This window comes from Aulonocara stuartgranti, assembly GCF_965226115.1.
Source record: "Aulonocara stuartgranti genome assembly, chromosome: 5".
In the NCBI taxonomy this organism is placed as follows: Eukaryota; Metazoa; Chordata; class Actinopteri; order Cichliformes; family Cichlidae; genus Aulonocara; species Aulonocara stuartgranti.
Genome location: NC_138943.1, coordinates 13,777,941 through 13,799,093, shown reverse-complemented (window position 1 = coordinate 13,799,093; position 21,153 = coordinate 13,777,941). Strand labels below are relative to the sequence as shown.

The following is a 21,153-nucleotide window of genomic DNA, read 5'->3' as shown; positions in this document are numbered from 1 at the left end:
TCGGGAGAATGGTGGCTCCGGGAGATTTTTGGGAGGGGCGCTGAAATTCGGGATTCTCCTGGAAAAATCGGGAGGGTTGGCATGTATGGTTGTGGCAACATCAATAACCTTGTCAAACACCTCAGAGTAAATCATATCACAGAATATGAGGAGAATATGTTGAGGCGAACTGAAGAGGAGGAGAGGGACAGGCGCTGCTAGGGCGAGACAGACGTCTCTCACTGAATCCTTTAGTGCTGCAGGCAGGCAAGGTGTTCAAATAGGGCACAACTTCAGTTTTTTTTTTATTTCTATGTGATGAACTCTGCATTGTTAAGTGATAAGAACAAGTAATCTGATGTCCTGTAATCATTATGACACTATAATTTGAGATACAATAAATAAAATAAGTTTTTGTACAAAGTATCGGTATCGGATCAGTATCGTCGATACCACCCTGAATATTACCTGGTATTGGATCGGAAAGGAAATCAGTGGTATCGCACATCACTACTGATCAGTGTCAGTTTAACTGTAACACATTCATTATTTAGATCCAGCAGAGAAATAACTGAATGTAAAAATGGCAGCCCACAGGCAGGTTTATAGACATATATGCATGCATTATGAAATTTATGTATCCCAGATAATTGTTATTCATCTAGTCATGGCAGACCCACCCCTTCCTCCCAAGTTAACTGCAACCCAAAAGAACTAGTGGGGCTATTTACACACTCACAACCAGTGTGGGGTAAAAAGAGCCACCAAAAAGCTGTCAGCCACAGATGTGCTAGAAGAGTTAGAAACTCTACTTATGGAGAAACTTTCTAAGTCTAACAGAGGACAGGTACTCCTGCCCAAATAACATGATATAACCCCACATACAGCCCAGCCATAAAGTGAACCAAGTCATTTAGTTAAAGACAGCATGGGACCAAATGCATGTAACCAGCCTGCATCAACCTGACATTTCTTCCTCCTGAATTAAATGAATGAATGGATGAAAGTTAAATGACTACAAACCTAAAGCCACTAGTTCCCACACTGGAGCTCCCTGACACTGTGTGTTAACCGTATTTAGCTTGTATCAACAGTTGTAACAGGCTAAGCCACCTGAGACACTGCATTGAATTTGTTCCTGTCTTAATGATTTCAGCTGACTGGTTTCAACTCAGATGTTCTGCTTTTTCATTTCAGTAGATCAAAGCAGCTCGTGCTCCTTCTGCTTCCAATTTAGAAGAAGAAGAAGAAGAAGAAGAAGGCGAAGGCTTCAGCAAAGTGGCGTTCATGGTCTCAGTGAACAGTCACGGTCACACACTGCATGTGGTTTTAAAAGCAACATGTCTGTTCACCACAACAATGGAGATGTGTAATATTAGTGCAGCTACGGTTTGTTTTTGAGCATCAGTTCTGTTTTCTACTTTGATCACTTAGACCAAAAAAGTGTTGTTTTCAGATTCTTTCTTTTACATCTATTAACCACCTGTTCATTTTTTTATTACAATTAGTTTCACATAAATGTTAGTGTTTCCTTTATGATCTTTTAATGCTTACACTACACTGTACACGTCTACATTAGAGACATTTCTGTTACCTGTTCCTGTTGACTCAGAGTTGTGAAATGTTCTTTTATTTGATACACAATATGAAGCTCATAATTTTCTTACAAATAAAACTCTAATGACAAACATGAACATCTGTGCTTATTTCTGAGACATGAGTTTTTGAATGTGTTCATATTTAGTCAGTGTGCATCTGTCTGCTGAAACTGTAATGGTGAACCTGAGGTGATGGTCAACAGAAGGCAAATATATATCAATATAAAACAATATTGAAGTAATGTCTTTACCCTCTGCAGCGTGTGGACGCAATCACCTTATTCACTGTAGTAAACGTGCACCGCTAGCTCACGTGACTGACTGTCTCCATGGTTACATCGTATATTATTAGCTATGTTAACAGCTTCCAAAGATGCCGCCATAGCTCTCTACAGCTGTAACACTTAAACACTTTGCAAATCATTTCACGTGTTTGATAGTTATGAAGACAGAATATGTTTTTAAGGTCATGCTAGGCGGTTGCTATGGTGGTTGCTGTGGACTCGGGTGGACCGCGTCCGATTCAGTTATTAGCTGTCCGCTGTAGGGAGGCTGCGTTCCATTTACAAGTAGTGACAGTCTGCCGCAACTCGAACTCAAACCCCGCTTTGTTCTTTAATTATAGGCCTTTTATAGCCGTTCATGACACGCACATACACACATAAAGCACTTTGCCTCACCATGAGAATGCAAGTTTACCTAACCTAACCTTAAAGTATCTGATATAGGATAGAAAAATGAAGCAACCAGAGATTTAATGATGAAGACTCTGGGTTCTGTAGTTCACGTTTTACAGTCCTGAATGACTCTTTGCATATGATTTATTGAAGAGCAGTTTAGAATGCACTTTACATTTAGACTGTTGCTGTTTCATTTTTTACATTGTTGCCGTGTTATGTCATGAATAAGGTTCACCTGCTGGGGGTTTGATGGATCAGCTGGACAATACAGTCAAAGACAGACTTCATTCATCATATGCAAGAATCCTAGTTGGATTTTTGTTGTCACTCGTGTTTTTGAACCAAATATTGAAAACAATTCTGACAGACTGGATACCTGGCCAGGGTGTACATTACCTTGTACTCAAGCATCCCAGGACAGAGCCCTGCCCCACCATGAGCCTGGGTGGATACGTGGTTATAATATAAAAGGACCGATACTGAATATGAATATTTCATGAAAATTGAATTATAATACAAATTAGTAATAAGGGTTTCTCTGCGCCCTTATCTACCCCATACTCAAAGAGCTGCGGGCAGAGAGGGTGACAGGAGAGGATGGCATTGAAGAGAAGATGCTCGGCTTCTGGAGTCTCCTGGTCCTGTCAGTAGGATGCATCTGCTGTGTCTTCTCGTGGATGCTCACTTACCTTGACTCATTCCAGCCTGGTATGGATTTCCCAACACTGCGGACAGTGGCCCACGTCAGAGACGTTTAATATTGATTACATATGTCTGAACTGCTAACCCTAACCCTAGCTCAACAGACCACAATGCCCTGGACTGTCAGTATTATTACATGCTGTGAACACAAGTACCTTTGATCACAGTTTATGTTGTAAAAGAGAAGGAATATTGGAAAAAAGATCAACATTGTGATATTATTTCTTCCAAACTGACCAGAAACATGCTTGTCAGACTCTCACAGCAAAGGATCAGACTCACTGTGCATGACGGCTCAGGCCAATGATGTCTGTTAGATTGTCAGTTGTTTAGTGCTTCTGTACAGTTAGGGTCACGTCTCTATTTCAGAATAATTAATATGCGGAAAACACAAAGTTGATTGTCTTCCAGTATTCTAGCATAATTAAAAAACTTTGACTTTGTAAGTACATATTATTAGTCCTAATGCCAGTATGAGTCTTCATAACTCCTGCTTTAAAATACTGAACTTTGAAATTGACCTGATGAAAGATCATTTACAGTGGCACTCTGTCAGGATCATTCTGACTGTAAGATCACTGTATTAATCTGAATCCTTCTGAAATGTGCTGTGAATGAATGCTGATGCAACTCACTGTGGGAAAGCTGTTAATAAAATGAATCTGTGACACATGCAACACATTCACAGAGGAAGAGGACACAAAGGGAGGACACGCAGAGGCTGTGTTGAAGTCAGAAATCCAAATCTTTATTAAAAAACAGGCGGCGGTAACAAACAGGAAGACAAGCAGTCCATCAAACAGTCTACAGGGTCAAACATTCAGAGAATTCAAACAGCAGTAAAAAATAACTGGAACTGAAAAACTTAAAGCAATGTGTGACGCAATAAAAGGAAGCAGCGCAGTATATTCACTGAATTATCATCAATTACAAAAGAGAAAAACCGATTTCTAAGGATTATTTTCTTAAATGCAGTTAGAGTGGCTGGTAAAGATGGAAACATACAGAATGTAAACTGTGTGAGTTTGTGAACTTTGTTAGTAACAAATGAGGTAAAAAAAAAAAACAACCCCAAAACAGACAAAACAGAGAAAGAGGCTCTCACTATTCATTCATAATTAGAAAGAAACATTCTGGTCGTGGATTTTTACAGTCTTAGTTCCGCTCGCTGTCATCATTATAATCATCATGATCAATGGCGAGGTCCTGAGGTGGGCGGGGCTGTCTCTGGTGATGTCACCATGAAGGAACAGCATCTGGCACGTGTTGGTGAAACATCCCAGTACGCTGGTGTAGTTTCCTCTCCAGCTGTTTGACATGTGACACTTGAACATTAAGGGGAAGAAGAAGAAACAGTGTTAGGTCAGGTGACCACATGGTTTCTAAAGTAACTGACAGGAAGTAACCAGGCCGTTAGAAATGGATGGCATGTGTTTAGAGTTACTGGAGTTGGGTAACTCTACTTACCAAAAGCAGCAGCACACAGATGAAGGATCAGATGCTGAATGTTGCAGGAACATGCTCATGTGTGGTGGTCATTCAGTGCTGCAGGTTAGACAGTCCAAGACTGATATGCTGCCCATCTGAGAGTTTGAAAACACACATGCAAAGATTTATTTTGTGTTACAGTCAAAGTTGGATGTTCATTTTTGTCCTTTAAAAATGTTTGTGTATTTGAAAGCACTAACATTTAAGGATGACTTGGATCGTCTCCTTTAAAGGGGAGACAAGTGTATCCACTGATCCACGTCACTTTACCTGGATGATGACTCCTCCCCCCTCACTCGGAAACACTCCTAATATAACCAAGCAAATAAATAATATTGAAGATTTACTTACATCATTACAAAAACAGCAAAAACATCTTCCTTTGATTCTATTTCTCCATTCCTGCTGAACATCAGGCAACAAATATCTCAATAAATCACAGTAAAATGTAAAGCACATGTTTTCTCTGCTTTGTCTAACCTCTGCAGAGCCTGTCAAGAAAAACATATCTGTAAGCATAAAACAAATATACATTTCATAACACGTCACTAGACAAACCTCGGTCAGCTGATTTCCTCTGTGCAGTGCAGACGAACATCAGTCAGCAAGTCAAGGTGGTGAGATGGACTGGTGCCCTTTGTGACTCTGCTGGTTCTTCTAAGGAAACACCACCGTCTCTCCACACTGTCACCATCTGTGAGCACAAACTGCCGCTCTGCTCTGCCAGCATGTAGGAAATCACATATCACACACACAGGGGTGAAGAAACATCAGAGCTCAACTTTGGATACTTTAGATCTAAACAGATCAAAGCAGCTCTTAGTTTCAACAATCAGTGAGCAGACAAACAATGATACCAAACTGATTCTGTATGAATACAATATGGTATTTTCAATACAGCTGTCAAATTAATTTATTAAAACTAATACAGATATATGTATATATTTTTTTGATAAATTAGTTTGCTAAATTATAAGAATATATATTTTTATTTTTTTCATTTAACAATTGCAACTGAAAGAAATTAAATATTGAACAAAAATATATTGTCACATTCTGAGCATGCTCAGCACGCTGACAGACTTGAAGTTGCTACAGATTTTAAGAAGTGATAATTATAGGGAAGAAACTTCTCTTTTTCATCCGTTTAATCAAACATTTGATGCCTTAGATGTCTCAGTCCTGTAGCGTTCTGCAACTACAACTAACCTGAGGCTTGGATTTGGCTGCAGGTGCCCCTGTACATCCTTCTCAGCAGCACACATGTGGGTACCATTTAATCCCACTTCTTCCTGAGCTTTGCTTCATCACAAGACCAAAGGTGGCATCACGTGTCAGTCTTATCATCATCCAGAAGAAACATTTGAAGAAACATCATGGAGAAGAAACATTTACGCGCCTCCTGGTTTTGTTTTCTGATCCTGCGAAAAGACTGAGGACAACAAAGCCCAGAGAACACGAGATACACAACATCCAACATTCAGACTCAACAGCCTCCATAAATGAAGACCACCGCGTTTGTTCAGTTATAGTAGATATGAGCATACTTCACATTACTGGGTATGAATAATAATGAGGAGGCAAACTTTGAAGATGCAGAGCATGATGTCCCACCATCAGACTGTAAACAAACATCCACCAGGCTTCTTTGTTGCCAAAATTGATGATTCTCCCATCAGGGATCAGTAGAGTGTATTAACCTGTGGTATAAGCAGCAGTCACTGAAATATTACTGTTTCAGATAAGAAATCTAGCACATAAAAGCCAGGGTGGGAGGGATCTCTGCAAACTGACTTAACTCTGCAAGTGTGAAGCTCAACAAAAATCTGACTCTCCAGTCACAGACAAACAAAAACTCCAGCTGGGAGATAGAAAACGCTGTCTGGGTCTTGCTGGATGTTGCTGGTCAGAGTCCCACATTAGCAGAGTGCTTCTTGGTCCCACTGACCCATGTGGACAGTGACTGTGGAGAACTGTTCTGGAAAACAGAGAAGAGAATTAAAATAACAAAAAGCCAAACAGGATTTCCACAAAGACTCTCTTGGAATCAGCAATCAAAAAAATCACTGGTTCATATTAAATATGAACAGGTTCCTTAAATGTGCGCAGTTCAGATCTGATTTAATTTAATTTCCTTCACACAGCACATTCGTCCAGGCTGACAGGTAAACATAGAATTAATCTCAGGTAACATGACTCATAGTAGAGTTTCAGTAAGAAAGACTGCAGGCTCTAATATTATTACCACACAATCCAAGGACACACCGACAGCTCAGATTTGTAGAACTATTTAAACAAATGTCTTCTGAATATTCAATTCATGTTCACAGTGGGAGGGGGGGGGTGTCGTGGAATTTTTTAAATAAAGTCTGCAACACAGAAAGAGCTGTGATCAAGCTTTTTATTACTGCGCCAACACACATCAAACATCACAGTTCAGTCATGTCAGCGCTGCCACAGAGGTCGTGCTCCTGCTCCTTTATGCATTCCAAGGAAGAGGGAGGAAGTTAAACTGATCCTACCACACTTCACGTGTCTCGCTATGAAACCTAACAGATCAATGGTTAAGCTGTTTTGTGCCCTTGGCCTTATCAGCACCTGTAAAGGGAGTTGTTTTCTCAAACTGCTGACGCTGAAGTAAGTTCATCTAGTTTTAGAAACTTTCACTGAACAGTAACAGTGTCACAACTAAGCACATGCATAAGCACTTAAATACTTTAAATGAGAATAACAGAACATTTCTATTACAGAGGCTAGAGCCTGTCCCAGTACTCATAGGTAGAGCACACCTGGACAGGTCACCAGTCTGTCAGAGGACTAACACAGAGACAGACATCAGAGTAACAAATCTATTTAAAATTAATGTAAGTTTGCTGCAGCTGTATGTATGAACATGTGTTTCTGTGCTCACAGTCCACCTCTCAGGAACCTGCAGTTCACTTTAGTCTACTTTAAACAGACCTCACAAAAGGCTGATGTGGCTGGATCAGTAGTCTGATTTAAGTACGATACCTTTGGCCAGGGATTCATCTGGTGCATCGCTTCACTGCAGTCTTACGTATTTTCCCCACACCTGAATAAAAAATACTTATATATACAAATAACAGCTTCAGCTGATGCAGCCTGACCCAATCCTAGATGTTCAGCACACAGAGGTGCTGTTTAAAGTTTAGTGATAACCTGAGTCACTGCTCATTTGCAGTATTACAGAGTCTGGCAGTCTTTGCATGATGTCCACGTCACTAAGTTTCTAGCTGACTCTCAGGTGTGACAGGTGTGCCAGCAGGAAAGAGTAATAATAGCCTGCATCCTGAGGTTTGTCATGCAGGATTAAAGGATCCAGGCTTTGTTCACACAGCTAGGATTGTATTTTACACTGACCCTGGGTCAGTATAAGTATCATACAGTTTAAACGAAGCACTGAAACTTGCACATATTTATTACAGATGCACTGAAGCTAATCGAGATATTTGCTGTCAGTCTGTGGCTGCGATTAATCACTTTACTGAAAACTTTATCAACTAGTAACTTCATCAGTCATGACAGAAGCTAATATTTCTGTGCTAACATCGTTTAACCAGTAACAGCTTTCCTCCAATATAAGCTAACGTTTACACCGTAACTTTAAGCTAGCACCATAAAGACGGTAAAACACGTAATAACATCTACAAATGCATCTTACAGCTGTTATATTAGCACTCGGTGTATTACTAACATAACCACATTAACATTATTGACACTCGCTGACTTTTAATAGTCATTCTATAAATGCTGTCCGTTTAAATGGTCTTACCTGTACACACTGCATATCCACCGGATTCCAGCCAGAGTGGATTCTGGAGTCTTCCACGCTCCTGTTAGTGATCCTCCATCTGGATGGATGAGAACAACCTTCTGAACAATCTAGCAGGAGATGGCCCATATCTATGGGACAGATTTGTGCTAATAACGCCCATTGTATGGACTGATAACAGCCGAAGCGGGTGAATAAAGTCACCCAGTAGCTAGCTGTGCCATTACCCAGCATACATCACTCCCTCCGTAAATGCAATAAACCACACAAAAGTATTGTTCTACCTGTTTTTCAGGTAGTTGTTTACATTATATAATTTATTGTGTTCTGTATACGTCACTACAATGTGATTTGGAAAATGTCTAAATATACCGACAAAAGGCACTTCCGCGGACCCTTCACGTCAATTCCCGACGCGAGAGGGGTACCCTGTGCGTCCATAAGTGCAGCAGAGGGAGCCTGACCATGCGTCACACGTTTGACGAGTTGGGAGTGAGAACGTGTTGCTATGTCACATCTACACCAGTGTAGACAGGCCCACAGTTGGAGAACCACAGGTTAAGGGGAAGGGTCCACATATATGGTAGTGTGTCAGTAGTTTTTGTAAGAGAGACAGTTTGTGAGCAGGGTTTTTTCAAGGTTACGACTTAATTTGGGATTAAGGTTTGAATTAAGTTTTGGTAAGGGTTAAGCTAAAAGTTGAAAAAGATTGTCTAGTTGTGATCAGTAAGGTTAGAGTAAAAGCTAGGGACTGCTTTATGTTAGAGATGGCACAATACCACTTTTTTATGTCCGATACCGATATCATACATTTGGATATGTGTCAATACCGATATGAATCCGATATATTCGGATGCATTTTTTAATCAATAAAACTGTTTTTTTTTTTACTATTTTTCTGCATTTTGTATAAGTTCATACTCAAGTTTAAGACCTACCATAGAACCAAGTCTGCCAGAGCTTATATTTTTGCATGTTTTAGTGCCATTTTTGGGAGCATTTCAAGTTGATATACATCAATACAACCATTATAGCCCAAATTTTAATAATATGTATGCATTAAGTGCATAGTAATTACATAAATTGCAAAAAAAGTGCAAGAAACTACAAAAAAATTAAAATTGTTTTTTTTTTTTTTAACATATGTTTCTAGTTAGAGAAATTTAAGAGGCTTATCCCTCAAAACTGTAAATACAAAAAGTTGCACAAAATAGTTTCCCACCACAGGAAATTTATTTTAAGTGTCTTCATAGTTTTATTTTCATATACTGCAGGAAAAACAAAAATAAATATTATTCATAAATTTGCAAAAAAACAGCATATGCATCAAAATAAACTATTTCCAGCAGTGCAATATGAGTCCTAAGCATCCCAGAAACGACACAGAAAGTCATAAAGTCAAACATAACTTTTAAAAACACAAGTATAGGCTCATAAGGCCCTGATGGTAAAAAACTACATTTCTGCAAAATGACACAACTTCTGGTTTTGGGCAGGTCATGGCGGACATTTGATAGTTTGCGCTGATGGATGTAGGAAGTGTTACAAACAGCTGATCGGATCGGCAAAGCATGTTTCTGGAATATCATTTTTGTTGCTGAAAGTGCTTTTTTATGCAGTTTTTGCAAAGCTATATGTGGAATGAAACTGTGACCTAGGACAAGCTGATGGCATAAGATGTAAGTACAACTCCTCAGGTTTCATATGCAAAAAATTTTTATTGCGCTAGCTTACGTGGTTGTAGTGCTACCGGGATTTAAAAATAGTTACGCAAAACGGAACGTGTCCGCTCCGACCGGCTTTAAAGGGTTAAAAAAACAACAACAACAAAACACTAAAGCTATTCTGTTATACCTGTATGCAAAAAATACACTGCACCCAAAATATTTCATAGTTCAGCAATACTGATCAATCTAATAAACTTAAGCCTACACCATCCTTCCTATTCTGGTATTTTAAAGAGTACTTAGCAGAAATATTAAACAACCTAACTAATAGGGTTGCCAAATCCGAGCAAAAATAATAGGAAACCATCCCCCACCCTCCACCTCGCGATGCTTAATTGACGTAATCAACTTTAATTTAATTAAAACTTTGGATGTAAGATTTAGATAATTATTTATTAAACGCTAGACATTTTAAATGAGAATAAGAAAGAAAAGTATGTCTTCCTACCCCCCTTTCCCTGTTAACGCCCTACCTGCCCCCTTGGCTAAACTTTGCTAGACCCGCCCCTGCACAGTTACCAGCCGTCAGCTACTTAGAAAAGGATCCTGGTGTAGAAAGTAATATTAAATAAATTCTGTTAACAGCTTATCAAGCTTAAACGTACTGCTGTTGTTCAGCCGCTGGTTTCCTCTTTCTGGTGCAAAGTGGGCCAAAACAAACAAGAGAGACGGGAAGTTTCATGATTGAAGTAGCAACAAGCGAGGGAGGGGGAGAGAATGAGAGGCAATTGGTTGTTAAGCTTAATGTGGGAGTGCTTTACAAACATTCAGAGATGAACTTACACACTTGCTTTACTTCTTTCTGGGATAACTTTCTTGGAGATGAAATGCCGGTTTGGTAGCGAGGCTCCAAATGCTCAACCAGACCGCCGAGAGGTCTCGCACGCCACAGCCGCTCTATCGATACCGATACGTAATATCGGTCCATCTCTACTTTATGTCAGTGAGTACTAACTCAAAGACAGATGTAAGTGTGTGTGTGTGTGTGTGTGTGTGTGTGTGTGTGTGTGTGTGTGTGTGTGCGCTACCCTAAGTAATTCTCCAACGGAGCAGGAACTGGGGTAGCCCAATAGCCTACAGTGATGTGAACCTCGTTAATTACCCCTCTGTCTTTGATCTCAGCCTAATGAGCAGAAAACGAGGTGATAACGAGCCTAGATGAGCTTTTTGAGACTTTCAGCTACTAATCACTCCATGGGAAAAAGCTGCTATTTGTGTGCGTGCATGTGAGTCTGTGTGGTGTGATAGTGTACTATGTAGAAAGGTACTGGGAAGGTAACGGTGGTAAATTGAAAGTGGTTTGCAACTGCTCCTGAATGTGTGGAATAATTCTCCAAATATCCCAGAAAGGTTCTTTTCAGGTTTTCAATGTTTATAGACTGATCCTTGAAAATGTAACGGTTTGCATACAGAGTGCTGACTGCTAAAGTTGTCTGAAAGTTCTTTAGAAGAGGTGAGATTAAGGCTTTAAGCAAACGGTGGTCTGCCAGAGACTTTGGATAAGGTTATTGCAGTCATAGTCTTGGAAATTTTCCTATATGTGATGTAAGAATGGAAAACAACAGTCTGCTTTCTCTTGATAGCTTCTCAATTGGTTATACAGCACCAGAACTGCATTAATCTACAAAAAAGGGGGTTATGAAAATAATTAAAAACTGACCAGTAAAGAGCAACATACAGTTACTTTAATGTGCATTACTGATTAATTTCTGTGTGAGAACCTTTAGTAGTGGCTATTTGGCAGCAAGTGAGCTGTAGAATTCATTGGACGCTGATGCTTTTGTCTTTTTGTTGTTGTTGTTGTTGTTGTAGTAATTGTTCAATGGCATCACATAAAACATACATCTTTGGCCCTTTGGCACTTATTAGTTAATACTTACTATGTATTCACAGCTTAGCATGGTTCTATATTCCATTCACTGAAATTGTCTTTCTTTAATCAGTTGACACAATAATCAACAATAATAAGAATGAAATCGAAAGTGAATCGTAAGTAGTGTAAAATCACTTGAGGCCCATGCATAGTTACTAAATGTTATGCATCTCTTGGATATCCTTTTTTACTTAAAGATCAAATTTCACGTTTTTTTTTTTTGTTTTTTTTTTAAAAGAAGGTTGTTCTCTTCTTACTAACCAAAACACCTTTTATATTTAATTTTTATAGGAGTTTGAAAAAATCTAATGAGTGAATCCTCAAGAAGTCTGTGCAGCAGAATAAAATTGTGTTTGCTGAGATGGGATGGTTTTTATGTAGTGGCGTGCCCAACAAGAAAAAGTGTAACTTCTTCTTTATCCCTCCCTCTCACTTACACATTAACAGCAGATAAACCAAGAGAAGGGAAAGGCAAAGGATCTGAAAATACTGACCTCATCTTTTTCACACAAACCTTTCAGGCTTACATGAATAAGAATTCTGCAGCAGTTTATTCATTTCCCTTTCCATATTTTTACCTTTATTGCTCTACATGCACAGCCAAGTGCCACACCATGAAAATATTTGAAGTCAATTCAGTGTTGTGAGTGGTTGTTTGTTCTGTCTGTTTGTTATTGTAGGTTTGTTTAGTTTTTTTCCTCTTTGTAAGACTATTTTGAACCTCAGTTATAACAACTTTTTGTCATCATCAACTTTTCTTTTTGTCATAATTTTCTTTGTGGTTCTTTGCTTATTTACACCTTTTTGATTTCTCACCCTTTCACCTGTGCCTTGTTTTCAGATTTGTTTTTTATTATTAGGACAGTAAGTGACTTTGTTGGTTCTCTGTCCATCTGTTTTACTCATTTACCTTCTTGTTCAACCATCTTCTTTCCCTGCAAAGCTCCTTCTGTTAGCGTCTTACCTTCTGTGGTTTGGCTCTGGCTCATTGCTTTAACCTGTCAGTGGTCTCCATCATATTTCGTTCTCCAGTAAATTCCATTAGAATTTCTCTGATTTCTTGATATACTTCACTCATGCAAAAACGCACCTTCTCTTTCACCTTCTAAGTTTTTCCATATAAGCACATAATAAATCAACAGGTGATAGCAGGTGTTAAAATTAATTAAATAAAACCCTGGATGACATTGACAGGCTGAGGCTATACCATGTCAAAACTAATAAATATAGTCTCTTATAATCTCTTTCTGAATATTATGCATATTTCACTGTGGACTGAGTGTTTGATACTTTCACAGAATTAATATGGCAACATGTAGTGCTTCATAATAAGAAACAAATATTCACAGAAATTTCTAGAACTTGAGCTTCACATATCCTTAAAAATTTCCCTTTATTAGATGCGGCTTTGTTTAAAGTAAACAAATCTAGAACCAAACATCTTCATTGGCAATTGATGAACAGAAGGGAAAATGCCTGTCGTGAGTTGTCTGACAAACCTGGCCTAGATTTTTCGCTACAGCTCTGACACTAATCAGCCAATGAGGGAATTCAAATAGTGTTTAAACAAACAAAAAAAGACAAACTACATCAAAGATGTTCAACTGTCAGGCAGATTTCTGGTTGAAGGTATCGCTCCATGCTTGCCTTCAGGGACTTCGATATTGTGGGATTTTTTTTATTTTTATTTTTTTTAAAGAAGTGGCAGAAGAAAGCAAACTTTAGTAAGCAGTTTTCGCAGTAAAACAATATAAGTAAGCAATACTGTTTCTTGCCAAGTGAAGCAGAAATCTCTCGTGGCTTGAAACTATAGAACTTTTTGAACTAATGACAATATATATATACAGCATGCTAAAGTGCAAATCTGACAGTTTCTTTTTTGTTTTTGTAGCTCGTTAGTTTACATTCACCAGTTTAGCATTTTAATATTTAATATCTGATCACTGGGCTTCTTGAAGAAATATTTGTCTTTCTTCCTCTTACCTGGGTACATTAGTCATGAATAACCTTGAAAGTATTATTCCATCTTTTTATGATTATATGAATATTCATCAGTTGACCAGTTATAGAAAACTAATAACGCAGAACTCAATCATAAGTATACATAAAGAAGCAGGAGTAAAGATCATTGACATGCGTTTTTTTTTCCTCCGTTTTTTTTTTTTAAGAATTCCTGTTGCATTTTCAGCTTGCCTTCCAGTTCGCTGGAAGTTTGTTTTATGGTGGGTGAGCCACAGTTCTTTCACTTGTCAAATAATCTGAGATTCAAATATTTATATACCTGTGAAGCCCTGTCTGATCAGTTTTTGAGCCTGTGGTGGATTGTGAGCAGAGTATAGCCCTGCTGTTTCCTACCATTCTCTAAGAAACTGTACAATAACACTCTTTTCTATGACAGGTGAACACACCTGTCAGGCATAAGATTCCACACACATATATCTGTATAATACCTTCTTACAGCTGCTTCTTAGTGTTATAGTGTACATATAGTTTATTATATAATTTTGCACTACTCTATTGCACATCTCAGTGTTACTTCAGTTTAATTCAACCATGTTAACAATCTTTGACAGATAATGCAGTACACTATGCTTCATATAATGAGCTCATTCTGGTACTTCTGGTACAAGCTAATTTCTTCACATATTCTTTCCAGAAGTAGGTAGTTTTTTTTTTTTTTTTAAAGATGTGTTAAGGAAAACTCTTATCTGGCGTTCTGGTTCTTGACAAGTGTCCTTGACTTGGTTAGATATTAGATATTGTAGAGGCTTCCTTTTTTGGAGAGATTTCTGAGCTGTCCACTGCAATCTTTCTTTTTAAGAATGTTTCAGATTGTTGATTTGGCCACTCAAAAAGTTGTGTTTCTTTGCCAAGTTTATTTTGGTTTTTAGCCTAATGATGGTTGACTTCATTTGCAATGATATCATTGGACCCTATAGTGTGAGTTTGAGTAAACAGCTACCAAATACAAGTTCACTACTTGGAATCAACACAAGATCTTTTATCTACTAAATTTCCGATAGACTACAGAGGGAAAAGGTCACAATTGGCTATGAAACTGCTCGTCAGGCAATTGTCCAATTATGTAGTATTTACAAAAATGACTAATTCCTTAGCAGATGATGCAGTACTTTTGGTAAAAGCCTTGAATTAAAGTTGTTCTGGTAGGATATAGAGTCAATCATTAAAAAATAATTACAACGTCCAAATACTTGCCCCAAACTATAACTTTAACCTGTGTGATTAGTAGGGATGGGTACCGGTACCCGGTGCAATTATGGCACCGGTTCTGACATAAACGCTAGTAACCAGTAGTGATGTGCGATACCACTGATTTCCTTTCCGATCCAATACCAAGTAATATTCAGGGTGGTATTGACGATACTGATCCGATACCGATACTTTGTACAAAAACTTATTTTATTTATTGTATCTCAAATTATAGTCAAAGGAGCTTGCAAAGAAAAGCGGCTGGACTTCTTTAAGTTACTTGAAGACGTTTCACCTCTCATCCGAGAAGCTTCTTCAGTAGCTTCTCGGATTGAGAGGACAGATGGTTTGAAAGAGGAGTGAAAGAAGCCATCTATGTCCACTGTGAGCGACCATCTTTGAACAGGCGGTGGTTTACGACACCAACTGTCTGCCATCTATAATCCAGTTTTGAGATCCCTTCCCAGACGCCTTAACGCCCACTCACATCCTGGGCCATCTGACCTTAGGAATTTGCATGATAAGGTGGGGCCAGGTTTCACAATGAACACACCCGAAACTCTGGCTGATTGGGACCCACACCCAGTTTCACACCTTGGCTCAGGCGATTAGAGGATCATCAGGGGGTCCGTTTGTCCCTCTGTGGGGGGTTACTCCCACTAGGTTTATATCTGGGACTCTCCACCATTTGACCTTAGAACTGAAGAAGCTTCTCGGATGAGAGGTGAAACGTCTTCAAGTAACTTAAAGAAGTCCAGACGCTTTTCTTTGCAAGCTCCTTTGACTACGATGACCTGGATGACTGAGAACCTTCACAGACATCTCAAGTGTCATAATGATTACAGGACATCAGATTACTTGTTCTTATCACTTAACAATGCAGAGTTCATCACATAGAAATAAAAAAAAACTGAAGTTGTGCGCTATTTGAACACCTTGCCTGCCTGCAGCACTAAAGGATTCAGTGAGAGACGTCTGTCTCGCCCTAGCAGCGCCTGTCCCTCTCCTCCTCTTCAGTTCGCCTCAACATACGCTCCTCATATTCTGTGATATGATTTACTCTGAGGTGTTTGACAAGGTTATTGATGTTGCCACAACCATACATGCCAACCCTCCCGATTTTTCCAGGAGAATCCCGAATTTCAGTGCCCCTCCCAAAAATCTCCCGGAGCCACCATTCTCCCGAATTTCTCCCGATTTTCCACCAGGACAACAAAATTGAAAAACCATATTGCAGAATTCATAGCGCGGCCCAGCCAATTCCAGTTTCCAACAATGACGGCAGCTACTTAGTTTTAATATTACTCTTAGTTCTCTTTCTTGGTCGCAAAAAACCTTTAACATATTTTCAGGTGAGAATGTAGCTGTGTAAACTTCAAATATCTGAGCCGACCGACACATCGTCTTCAAACCCCCGCGGTCTTTCGCTACTCGGGTTAAACATGATGTATGAGTCACTTTGATAACTTAAAAATGTTATTGTTTGGCTTTTTCAGTGTTTTATTTGTTCGTGGGTAAATCGGTTTGGCTGAGATTAAAGTGATTAGATTAAATTAAATTAAATTTTATTAATCCATCGGGTGGGTTCCTCCGGGGTTTTCACACAGCTGAATAAACGTCAAACAGAAAACTGATTAAACAGAAGTGTGAGACGGTCGAGAGTTTAAGTCAGCGCCCGGTTATATTTTACATAGCAAGGAGCAACAGCCCTTTTGAATATCTCCCTAATTCTGAGGTCTCAAGGTTGGCATGTATGGCCACAACACCTCACTTTTTTGCCACATGAGACAACCATGTCTCAGCTGTTTGTGGAGGTAAAATACGTCCACACATGACTCCAATTATGCTCAGCCATTGTTGTGAGTGCACGCCAGTGGCAGCGTATTTCGCACACATAAGTATGAAAGGCGGAAGAGGAAGTAGTTCCTTTGAATGTAGACAATCCGAATGATGTAGTTTCTTTCCACTGTGTTCCTGTTAATGATAAACTACACATTTACCCTAAAGTACTAAAATATCGATATTTTAATGTGAGAATCGATTCTAGAACATAAATGATTGGTATCGGAGGAATCGATATTTCAGGATCGATCCGCACATCACTAGTAACCTGACCGAAAAGCAGCGCACATTTCGGTGCTTTTTTTTTCCTGAAATGTCATACACTTTGGATTCTAGCCAATCATTTTACCTTTGCAAGCGTAGTAGGCGGGCCCAGGTATGTACGTTCTTTTGGAGCAGAGCTACAGATTAAAAATGCCCAAGGTGAAGCGGTCAAAGTCTGGCTGTACTTCACAGCAAAAGATGCAAACTCAGCAGCCTGCAACAAGTGCTTTAAGGCAGCGGTTCCCAACCCCCGGGCCTCGGACCGGTACCGGTCCGTGAGTCGTTTGGTACCGGGCCGCGAGAGTTGAGGCTCAGGTGTGAAATGTATAGTTTTCAGGGTTTTTATCGGTTTTCAGCGTTATTTTGTTATCGTTTTTATCGTTTACTCGGTTTTCCTGGGTCCTTTCATGTGTGTTATGAATAAATCTTCTTTTTTTCGGTACTGGTACTAGTTTTATTTTGTTGTATTTATCCGCGACACCTTAAAGGCCGGTCCGTGAAAATATTGTCGGGCATAAACCGGTCCGTGGCGCAAAAAAGGTTGGGGACCGCTGCTTTAAGGTGATACTGTGCAAAGGAGGTAACTCCTTGAATCTGATGAAACACCTGGCGACACAGCATTTTGTTAAAGCCGAGAAATGCGCCGTATTTGATAGCTTGCTGAGAGACCTCACACCAGGCACATCTACTGCGGGTGTGGTGCCTGTTATCTGACCCGGAGTTAGCAACATTCCCCAAAAACCCAAAGACGAGAGTCCTGGCCCCTAGCCCTGCCAGTGTAGCAGAAATGATGACGGATGATGATGGCAGCAGCAGCCGTTCTTCTCTGCGTGAGTAGCTTAATGTTGTTCATGTGTAATTTACGTTGAGTAGGCTAACCACGTTATTACATTAATGCATGTAAGGTGAACTAGCAAACACCGTCGTAGTTACATGAGGCTGTCTTCCTGTTTGATGGCAGATACTCCCTTCATCCTGGCCAAAAAGGCTAAAATGACCAAAGAAAAAGTGGAAAACAGTTAAACATGAGAGGTTTTTGGACAAAGTTTGTGTTTTTTTTTCCATTGTTTAAGCACTGCTTCCAGCCAAGAGTGATGCCATAAATCCCCTATAGCTGCAGAAAAGGCTAACATTGTTATCTATTTACATAAAACAGCTGAACATGAGAGGTTTTTGGACCAATTTTGTGTTCTCCATTCTTTAAGCACTGGTTTGAGCACCGTTTAAGCACCGGCACCGTTTCAAAAGTACCGGTTTGGTACTGGTATCGGATTAAACCTAAACGATACCCATCCCTAGTGATTAACTAATTTCACTACACAAACGGCAGTTGCAGTTACCACAGAAACAGCCACAGAGATACAGCACGAATGGGACATTTTCAGTAAAAAAAACCCCCAGATAAATAAGAAAAGTTTTCAGCATCATTATCTTTAGAGAATCTGGTTGTTTATCTTTGCCTAAAGGTTGTCAGTTCAATCAAACACCTCCACCTGCTCAACATTTATGAACAGCCTGTTTTATTTTAATGTGTTGTCTGACATCTGCCAGGATTTAACCACCGATCTTTTGTTTGACATTCACTGGAGATGAGGGTTGGATCATCTTTATCTACCAGGTCCTAATTAGTATCATCATCTTAAGCATTACCAAAAATGCATATAATTATAGCACTATTTGGCTATATTGATACTGGTACATTTAACAAGTCTAACCTTGAATTACATTCATTAGCCATGGCCATGAGGTGCAGCAATTTCATCCTCTGCTGATTGATTACCCGTCACGTTTCTCTCATAGTGCAGGTTTACAAAAGTAGAATGGGAGGTAGAGCCTTCATCTATCAGGGCCCTCTCCTGTGGAATCAGCTCTCAGTTTAGATTCAGAAGACAAAAACCCTCCCAACGTTTAAGAATCAAAGTTTGGCTGCAATAGCTGTATTTGATCTCAAATCATGTTTCCCTAAACCTAACAAAATAGATTTTTTTTTAGCGAAAGTAAAAAGGCTATAGATAAGAAACAGTAACAGGAGCACACTTTCAAAGATTGAATACATATTAGAATTGCAGAAAAAATGAGACTCACTCATAATAAGACCTTTAAAATCTTTCCATATCTTCTATTTGCATTTCTTATTCTTTAAAACTCTTCAATAAATTCCGGTGTACCAGACGGGGCTTGTTAATAAATTCTTGTCATCACTGCCATGATAATGTTTATCTTCACAGTGTTGTATTTATCTTGATCCAGCTTTCTATGCCTAGTCTATTTAAATAGACTTCTCATCTCAGCAGGATAGTTAACGAACAACACATAAACCTTCAGAAAGCTTTAAGATCAAACTCAGATTTCAGTACATTTCCCAGGGCAAAAAAAGGTTAAAAGAAACTGTTGCTCTATCATCTAGTTCCTACCCCTGATAGATTATTACTGGACATTTACCACAAAAAACCCCAATTCTTTAAATTAAATTAAAAGCAGCCTGGATTAGTGCTACTTATGTGGTGTTGTGCAGCCATATATGTTTTTGAATTCAATTAAGGTGAAATTAAAGAATTAATAAAGTATTTAATCTTTTTAACACCATGCTGTCAAGTTCTGAAAGTATGGTGTTATGTTGGATGTGATGAATGGGAGATAGTCTCATTCAACAAGACATATTTTCTAAGTGTATTTAGATAGTATTCAGTGAAATTCATAGGAGGTGAACACTGTAGAGAACTGAAGGATAACAAGAAATTCTGATTACCGTATTTCCCGGACTACAAAGCGCACCTGAATATTAGCCGCACAAGCTAAAATCAGGGGAAAATCCTGTTTTGTACATACAATAGCCGCACCTGACTAAAAGCCGCAGGTGTTTCAATGTTGACTTATCATATGTAAGAGAATATGCACAAAGGGAATTGTCAGGAAAGAGATGGCTGTTTGGAGACACATCCCTTTTATTAATATTTTGAAAAACAAGTTATGGGTACATATTTGCACATGTAGTACATAACAGTAACCTATAGCACACCAGAAAAATAGATTCGGCCTACCTTTTAGGCTCAGGTGCAGTGACACAGCTTTAACAAGAAGAAAAGTCAGTCATTCACCATCATCTTTCTCTTCTTCCTGCGCACTAAAACCACCAAAGTCCTCTCCTCCAGTGTCGGATACAAACAGGCTCAGGATGGCTTCGTCATCCACTCTCCGCTTCTCTCCTTCGTTGTCACTTTCAAAACCAAAGAAATCCTCATTGTCAGTGTCAGAGTCGAACACCCTCAGAAGGGCCGTGGCGGTGTCCTCCTCTCCATCATGCAGCAGTCCAGCCCTTCAAAATCCGTTGGTGATCGTGGATGTTTTCACACTTTTCCACGCTGTCAGAATCCACCGGTGGAGTTGGGCATAACTTGCTTTTTGGGCATAACTTGCAAGTTTATCGCCGCTCATCATCCACGCCTCCCGCTGAACGCGTAGCGCTACTTTGAAGTTTGTTTTTCGAGCTACTTCGTACGGCACTACGTTGCCTGGCGGACGGACATGTGACTAACATACCACTCTTGAACCCCGATCCTTCCGCCAGGCAACGTAGTGCCGTACAACAGCGGAACAAACAAAACAAATCGCCTTACGATATCACAAAAATCATGGACAATCCATAGAAAAGCCGCACCTGACTAAAAGCCGCAGGGTTCAAAGCTTGTGCAAAAAGTAGCGGCTTATAGCCCGACAATTACGGTAATAACTTAAATAAACCAGACCTCACAGTCTTATGTGATGCATTGAACTGCACATCTGTTAATCAGGTGGTTATGGGATATCAGAAGTGTGATCCCGTTCAAACATATTGAACAACAAAAGTGCAACGCACCTGGTCTGAAAGCAAAATGTGTCTCCGCAGAAAATCACACCAAAGAGCTCTAATTTATGTATCAAATGTGGTCAAAGTACACTGAAAAAAAAAGTTCTTTCAATTTACTTGATTTTATTGTGTACATCGGTCCCACATAAT

At 39.4% G+C, this 21,153-nt stretch overlaps 2 long non-coding RNA genes across 12 annotated transcripts in view; one reads left to right on the top strand and one right to left on the bottom strand.

The window, feature by feature from the left end:
- The window catches only part of LOC309707057, a 262,943-nt gene that overhangs the window by 20,690 nt on the left and 221,100 nt on the right, over positions 1 to 21,153 (top strand). The gene's annotated exons all lie outside the window — the stretch shown is intronic.
- On the bottom strand, positions 3,680 to 20,728 carry LOC309707056. Of its 11 annotated transcripts, none has more exons than XR_014276894.1 (7): positions 8,241 to 8,497; positions 7,460 to 7,534; positions 5,657 to 6,425; positions 5,006 to 5,167; positions 4,648 to 4,755; positions 4,427 to 4,542; positions 3,680 to 4,284 (listed from the first exon to the last, which is right to left on the bottom strand). It is a non-coding gene; the product is annotated as an uncharacterized lncRNA (long non-coding RNA). The 11 variants fall into 11 exon arrangements; XR_014276895.1 differs by having other exon boundaries at positions 7,460 to 7,520; XR_014276891.1 differs by lacking the exon at positions 7,460 to 7,534 and adding an exon at positions 20,255 to 20,728 and having other exon boundaries at positions 3,681 to 4,284; positions 8,241 to 8,319.